Genomic DNA, 8172 nt, shown 5'->3' on the forward strand with positions numbered 1-8172 from the left:
GCATGTGGGGATGATGAAGGGGTGAAGGGGGAATTTGTAGGGCTTCAAAAAGTGACGTTTTTTTTTTTTTTTTTAATTTTATAATTATACAAAAAAATAATAATAAATAAATAAATTTATTTCTTTTTGGAAAAAATTATGTGTTTTGTTTTTGACACAAAAACAAAACTATGGAATAAAATGGGAAAATATCCAACCAAGAAGATCCCTTCTATGTTGTTGGTTTTGCCAGCATAAACACGCTTACTTTCGTCCGCTCTAAATTTGTATTACACGAGAACAGTTCAATCTCACTGTTAGTAGATATTGTCGTTTTTTACCCGTTACGTTTGGTCGTTAGCTTCGTAGTTTTAAAACGTGTCTATTAGGAGAAGGGGTTTGACACCCTTATAAGGAATGCTTCATTCCCCTCTCCACCCGATATGAGATCTCACAATCCACTCCCTTGGAAGGTCAGCGTCTTTGCTAATATACTGCTCGATGTCTGGCTCGTTAACAAATATTGTCCGTTTTTGTCCGTTACGTATTGTCGTCAGCATCACGGTTTTAAAATGCGTCTACTAAGGAGAGGTTTCCATACCCTTATAAGGAATGTCTCGTTCCTCTCTCCACCCGATATGGGATCTCGCAATTCATCCTCTTGGGGGCCAGTGTTCTCGTTGGCATACTGCCCAGTGTGTGGCTTTTATACCATTTGTAATAACTCAAACTTATTGCTAACAGATATTGCTCGCTTTTATCTGTTACCTATTGTCGTCAGCCTCATGATTTTAAAACGCGTCTAGTAGAGAGAGATTTTCACACCTTTATAAGGAATGTTTTGTTCCCCTTTCCACCCGATATGGGATCTCACATAGACAGTTAGGCTTGTAAACACAAATGAATCGTGAACTAGTGTGGACTAACTTAAACAGTAGAAAATATGGTATTTCAGTATATTTTGGGTGTACCTTTTTCACATCATCCGTACTTCTATTTTATTATAAAGGAGTTTTTGGATTAACGAAAGATAGGTCATATTGTTATTGTGGCTAAGAATTTGAGATTTTTTAGATGCTCGAGTAAGGAACTAAGAAAAACGGTGAAATTCCTGCCTTGACTGACCCCACATGGTTCGACGCTCGAGAAAATGGTCGAGACGTGGTCATGTTTGATTGAGACACGCATGTTGCACGCCTTGACCTAGGGCTCAACCTTTCGAGTAGGTTTAGGACTAAACATTGAACTTCGACCTCGAGTCCTAACCTTCTATGATCAATCCTAAGGCTCGTTTTACGTCATATTACCAAAAAAAAGAAAAAAAAAAGACTTTTTATTTTTTATATTATATTATTTATTTATTTATTATTTTTGGTAATTCAATAAAGATTGAATTTCCAATTTTAAAGTAAGTAAATAAATAAATAGCCCAACCATTTAATTACCTTTTTAGGTTAAAACACAATTTTTGTTTTTATATTTTAATTTGTTGTATGTTAATATTCAATTTTAGTTGTTGTAAGAAATTTATAAAATAAAAAACTAATTTAAATATTTTAATTTTTTTATTAATAATAAAAAAATTAATGGTAATTTTTTTCGGTTTTGAGTTCAACAATGGCAGGAGTGAAAAATCGAACCATCAATTTTTGAAATGATAATTAGTATTTATCCACTCAACTATGTTCCAATGACCCTACCAAAAATGGTAGAACCGCTCGTTAATTTATCCATATATTCTCTAAGTCTTTTCAAAAGTAGATGAGCACGGGAAGATTCATAAGGTTTGATCCTCATTCTATTCCAGATAAAATACAACAAAAATAAATGGGATTCTCCGTATTTGTTTCTTTGACAACGATGGCCTTCTCCTTTGTGTTTTTTTGCAAAACTAGGTCTTGTTTTGATGCTCGAGGAGATTGATAGGATGATCTGAACTAATACGTGAAATTGTTATGAACTCGATTTAGGGTTTTTTTTCTTCTTATCGTTCTTGGTTGTTACTCCGTTGATTTTTTCCTGATTTTGGTAGCTTAATTAAGAAGCTAGATTGACAACTAGTTAGTTAATTGTCATTTCTCGAGGAATTTCTTAAGAAGGCAACTACTATTCATTTTTGGATTTCTTGCCTGTTAATGTCTTCAAAATATATTTGTAAGCAAAATCCCAAGCTACTCGTGAGCTAGGATCAGATAATTCATGTATCAAATTAAACGGAAGTTGATATTGAACATGACTATGTTAGATGTCATTAAAGCCATGAAACAAGCCAAAATGACTTGAAATTGATACTCAACATTTATGCATGCTTGCCAAGTGCTACTCGGTAATGCTAATTTTCGTGAGTATCAGTTTTCAGGGTTAGTACTGATTTGGTATGAAATTTGTTAGGGATTATGGTATGATATATCTACGACTTTCGTTGTAAGTTCTCGTAACATTATTCTGTATCAACAAAAACATTGAATCATATTCCTCAAACAAAGTACGACCGAGTCTCCCCGAACCACAGATCTTCACCCTAGCTACATCTACGAGACTCATGACTTCTTGTTAGATTCTAGTAACACGACGTAGTCAAAGGATATGACTCGATACCAATTGTTTGAAAAGATGACCCTCCACATATCTCTATATAAACAGTATGATATTGTACACTATCAATATGAACATAGCTCAACGGTATTAATATTGAAATATTATATATATATATATATAATCGAAGGTGAACTTGAAAGTATGGATTTGAAATTATTTAAAACACCCTAACTTTCCTTTTGTGTAAAGGGCAATTAAGGAAAGATGTAAATGGGAGATGAATCCTTTAGGGACAAATTTCCTTATTTTGGAGAAAAAATATATGGAAGAAAAGTTATTCTTTTTGTTAATATAGCTGTTGCCTTGCAAAAAAGACCCTTTTCCAGCTATTAGATTACCCCATGTAGAAAATAGGCATTATATATAATAATCTCTTTTATAACATAAAGTATATACTATTCCTTCTCTAATTTCACTTTTAACCGTCTCCAATGTCGGTAAAAAAAACGTCGTCGTTTTACTTATTTTAAACATTCGTGTCGTTTTCTGATTGTTGTGTTATGTTTCTCTCGTTTTCATGTTTAAACTAAATTAATAAAAATACCCTTGAATTTTATAGGTTGGGACAATATTTGCTAGAGGTGGGCTTGGGCTGTTACAAATGGTATCAGAGCTAGACACTGGGCAGTGTGAAGTTGAGCCCTGAAGGGGGGTGGACATTGGGCGTGCGCAAGAGTCCGAGGACGTTGAGCCCCGAAAGGGGGGTGGACGTCGAATAGTGTGCTAGAGAGGATGGTATCAGAGCCGAACACTGAATAAAGTTGAGCCTTGAAGGAGGGTGGACAGTGGGCGTGCGCAAGAGTCCGAGAACGTTGAGCCCTAAAAGGGGGGGTGGACGTTGAACAGTGTGCTAGCGAGGATGGTATCAGAGCCGAACACTGAATAAAGTTGAGCCTTGAAGGAGGGTGGACAGTGGGCGTGCGCAAGAGTCCGAGAACGTTGAGCCCTAAAAGGGGGGGTGGACGTTGAACAGTGTGCTAGCGAGGATGGTATCAGAGCCGAACACTGAATAAAGTTGAGCCTTGAAGGAGGGTGGACATTGGGCGTGCGCAAGAGTCCGAGAACGTTGAGCCCTAAAAGGGGGGTGGACGTTGAACAGTGTGCTAGCGAGGATGGTATCAGAGCCGAACACTGGGCAGTGCGCCAATAAGAAAGCTGAGCCTTGAAGGGGGTGATTGGGCATGCGCAAGAGTCAGAAGACGTTGAGCACCGAAATGGGGGTGGACATGGAACAGTGTGCTAGAGAGGATGGTATCAGAGCCGAACACTAGGCAGTGTGCCAATAAGAAAGCTGAGCCCTGAATGGGGGTGGACATTGGACGTGCGCAAGAGTCTGAGGACATTGAGCCCCGAAAGGGGGTTGGATGTCGAACAGTGTGCTAGCGAGGATGGTATCAGAGCCGGACATTAGGCAATGTGCCAATAAGAAAGCTGAGCCCTGAAGGGGAGTGGATATTGGGTGTGCGCAAGAGTCTGAGAACGTTGAGCCCTGAAAGGGGGGTGGACGTCGAACAGTGTGCTCGCGAGGATGGTATCAGAGCCGAACACAAGGCAGTGTGCCGTAAGGAAGCTGAGCCTTGAAGGGGGGTGGACATTGGGCGTGCGCAAGAGTTCGAGGATGTTGAGCCCCAAAAGGGGGGGTGGACGTCGAGGAGTGTGCTAGCAAGGACGCTGGGTCTCAAAGGGGAGTGGATTGTGAGATATCACATCAGTTAGAAAAGAAAACGAAACATTCTTTACAAGAGTGTGAAAATGGGCTTGGGCGGTTACACAAGCTCTATCACAAACATGTCAGTATTAAATACTTATAAAAAATTCATGAATTTACCCGATACAGCTCTAAAACTCTAGGGTTTTGGTAGGACGACGCCATAGCCCACTTGAAAGACCCTTTTGGTTGTGCTTTACACCTTCCCTATATAGACGTTTAGGATCCTCCCCTTTGCCATTACAATAATAATATTCAAATTAGATACCTTTGGCAACTATACAAACATATGTAATGTAATATACTTTTATAAAGTTTTCATGTCCCCTAACTTTATATGAAGTGGGCATAATTTAGATTAATATATGATATAATATATGCTTTTTGTACTATATTATATTATTCATTTTTTAAACCATATACTATTCGTATTTGTTCTAATCCATTCAAACCTATGCCTCCAACGAGTCCAAAATTGAAAATCAAGAACATGGTTTTGTAGAGAAAAATCCCGTTAAATTTATCGTTAACTTAATTAAGGTTTGTGTCGACGATAATTAAGTTGGATGATTGTATCCATTAAACCGTCATATTAATAATTCTATTAATTCAGATTGGTTAGTCCTAATTATTTTTTAAAAAAAATCTATTAAAATAAGAAAAATAGAAGAAATAAAAATTTGAATAAACGACTCGAGTATCCCGAACTAACTAACTCTAAAATTTATGATTTGTTAGATTCGACTGGACTTATTATTTAATAAAAGTTACTAAAAAAATATTTGAATTCGACCCAACCCAACTTAAAATAAATATACTAAATCATTTTTTATTTTAAAAAATCTAAAATTTTCATATATATATATATATATATATAAATGATAAAATGGTAAAAATTGTATTCTCTTTTCATCAAAATTAAATTAGATTTATTATTTTTTTACTTGAAATCACAATTAAAAACTCATACTATTTGTAAAAATAATAATAATAATAATAATAATAATAATGAAGGCATGTTTTTTAATTTTCACTTATTATTATTATTTTTTTAAAAAAAAAATACAATGAACCTAGTTTTAAAAAGTCCCAAACATTATATAACTATAGTTTATTTTTTAAAAAAATAACAAAATAATTAAAATATTAATGGAGAAGTATGCGTCATGATCCTCGATTAAATTGAATAAAAACCCTATAAAGTTAGCACTTTAGTTTAAAATTTTTAATATATATATATTTGTCACCATTGAAATTAATATTGTAATAATATAAACTTTATTGGGAAAGATTATAGAATCTAATTCATAGCTCAAAGGAAGGACTAACTCAAAAGTTGATTATTATGCATTGTACCTTTCTTGACCATGTTAGTGCTTTCTTTTTCTTATTTTTTTTTTTAAATTTTTAACATCGAGGACACTGATTTTTTATATGGGATTCGATCTGCTGTCTTACATTGAATCAGTTGTTTGTTTTATATATGTTTAGATATGGATAGGATATTTTTATCTGCATCCCAATTCGTTCGTTTGATTTGTGCTCGAGTCGGATGATGTTTTTTTTTTTTTTTTTTTTAATCATGAATGGATCATCGTTCCGCTTTCGATTTCGTGAATTGAACTCTATAGTTAAATAATTGTCTGGGTTTTTATCATGATTTGTGTTCAACGATGATTAGGCCATATCTGAATAAGAGGATCGGGATCCTGAATATAAGATGACTAAGAACTGTTTAAAAGAATTGAAAGTCACTACCAATACATGCTGTAAGGACTCGTGTTAAGTGACCTCTTGAGAATTTTCTGAGTACAAAACATGCTGTAAGAACTCGTGTTGGTCTGTGGGGGATCGTTTTTACTCTTATAAGTGAGGAATAACTAACGTGACCATGCCTCGGGGAATGTCAGAGCCATCCAAATTTCAATTCCTGATATGGGGGGCAGTTTTTACTCTTATGAGTGATTAAAATTCATATTTGGTACCTGTCGACCGTAACATTTTTCCGTGACATGATCATATTTTCTACTTGTCATACTAAGAGCAAACCAACTAGTCCTTTTAGCCTACTTTATCATCACTCGCGTAATATAAAATTGATGTCAGTCAAGCATGTTTAACTCTAGAGTTTTGTTTATTAAACAAGGACAAGAAAGCGGTAAATAGTAAATAAAATTCACGAAAAATCTATCGAAGGACGTGTGGGACAAACAGTTACCTGTCCTTCAGCCTATGCTTTGAGAACCGTGTGAATGGAGAGCGGGTAGAAAACTCTATGGGTAAATTTTAAAGGGTAAATTCCAATTTTTAATTAAATATATTATTTGAAAATAAGAGAAAACCCTATGAATTATATTTAAAATATTGTATAAAGAAAATAATCATTAAATTAATAACTGCCTGGTAGTTTGATTAATAATTAATTCATAGTCAAAAGCTTTATATCACTACCATTTATAAATAATAATCAATCAAAATTAATATCCAAATTATTTCAATTTCCATTTTTGGTAACTATATTATATTTCTAACAATTCTTGTTCTTCACTTAAAATATATAAAATTTTTATATCATTTCAAAAAATATTTAAACAATGGTTCAACTTCAAGACCTTAATTCCCATCCTACCACCAACCAGGTATTTTTTTTTTTAATATTCATATTTAATTTTATTTCAATTACTATAGAATTTATATTTATTATTTATGTGAGAAAAATAAGGTGGAATCATTTAAAAAAAAAATAATGGAAATTTGATTTTTTTAAAAAAATTGATTTAATATTTTTATTTGGAAATAAATGGAAAATGTGGATTTAATTCTTTTATTATTATTGATATTTTATCCGGGTTTTTTTTCGAGCTTGGTTAGATTGGGTTGAATTAAGATTAAAAATTATATTAGGAGGTGTTAATTTTTTTAATTAAATAATAAATTGAGATTAGTTGGATTAACACGTATTTAACAGGCCCATTAGGTTGTTACGAAAGGCCCATTAACCTATTGTGGCCCAGAGTGTATCATAATCATCAGGCCCGATTCATCGGCCCGCTTATGACTTCCGTGAATCACGGTCCGTATATAATGGATTGTGGGGCCCATCTGTCACGACCTGGCACGATCATATTTGTAACGCTCCATTAAATCAAGTTTTTTTTTTTTTTTTTTTTTTTTTACATTTTTTAATATATATATATATTAAAATAAATAAATATCATAAAGCATGGGAAGTGAGAAATCATGAGATTAATTTAATGTATAATTTATAATTATTATAAATCCGGGTTAAATTGTGAAATTTCAATTATTTTAATTATTAAAATTTTAATATGTTTTTAAATTTTAATTTTAACAAATTAATGACGTAGCTTTGATCTTAAGCCAAATAAGTTAGAGACGAATATTGGATAAATAGATTTAAAGTTGTTGACAAGGTGTCAGGGGTTTAAAAGTTTAAGGGGTAAAATAGTAATTTTGAAAATTCGTAAATTAAAACATCAAAACAAATATTTTAAGAATTTTAAAAGTTGAAGGGCTAAAATGACATTAAAACACGTCATTCTTAGAAAATTAGAAGATGATGTCTCGTTGTCCCTAAAAATTTTGTATATTTTTTCTTTGTAGTCCCTAAAATTTAGTATATTTTTCTTTTAGTCCCTAAATTTTAATATTTTACATTTTTATACCTGATTTTTGAGTTCATAATTTTTTGGATTTTTATTTTTACCCACTAATTTTGTGTTAATTAATTGAGATGTAATTAGTTAAAACTATTAAAGTAATTAATAAAGATTTATGGGAGCAAAAATGTATAAAATTTTGGAAAATAGGGAGAAATAAAAACTAAATTAAAAAATAAGTAGAAAAAAAAAAAAAAAAAAAAAAAA

This window comes from Cucurbita moschata, unplaced genomic scaffold, assembly GCF_002738365.1.
Source record: "Cucurbita moschata cultivar Rifu unplaced genomic scaffold, Cmos_1.0 Cmo_Scf00023, whole genome shotgun sequence".
Taxonomy (NCBI): Eukaryota; Viridiplantae; Streptophyta; class Magnoliopsida; order Cucurbitales; family Cucurbitaceae; genus Cucurbita; species Cucurbita moschata.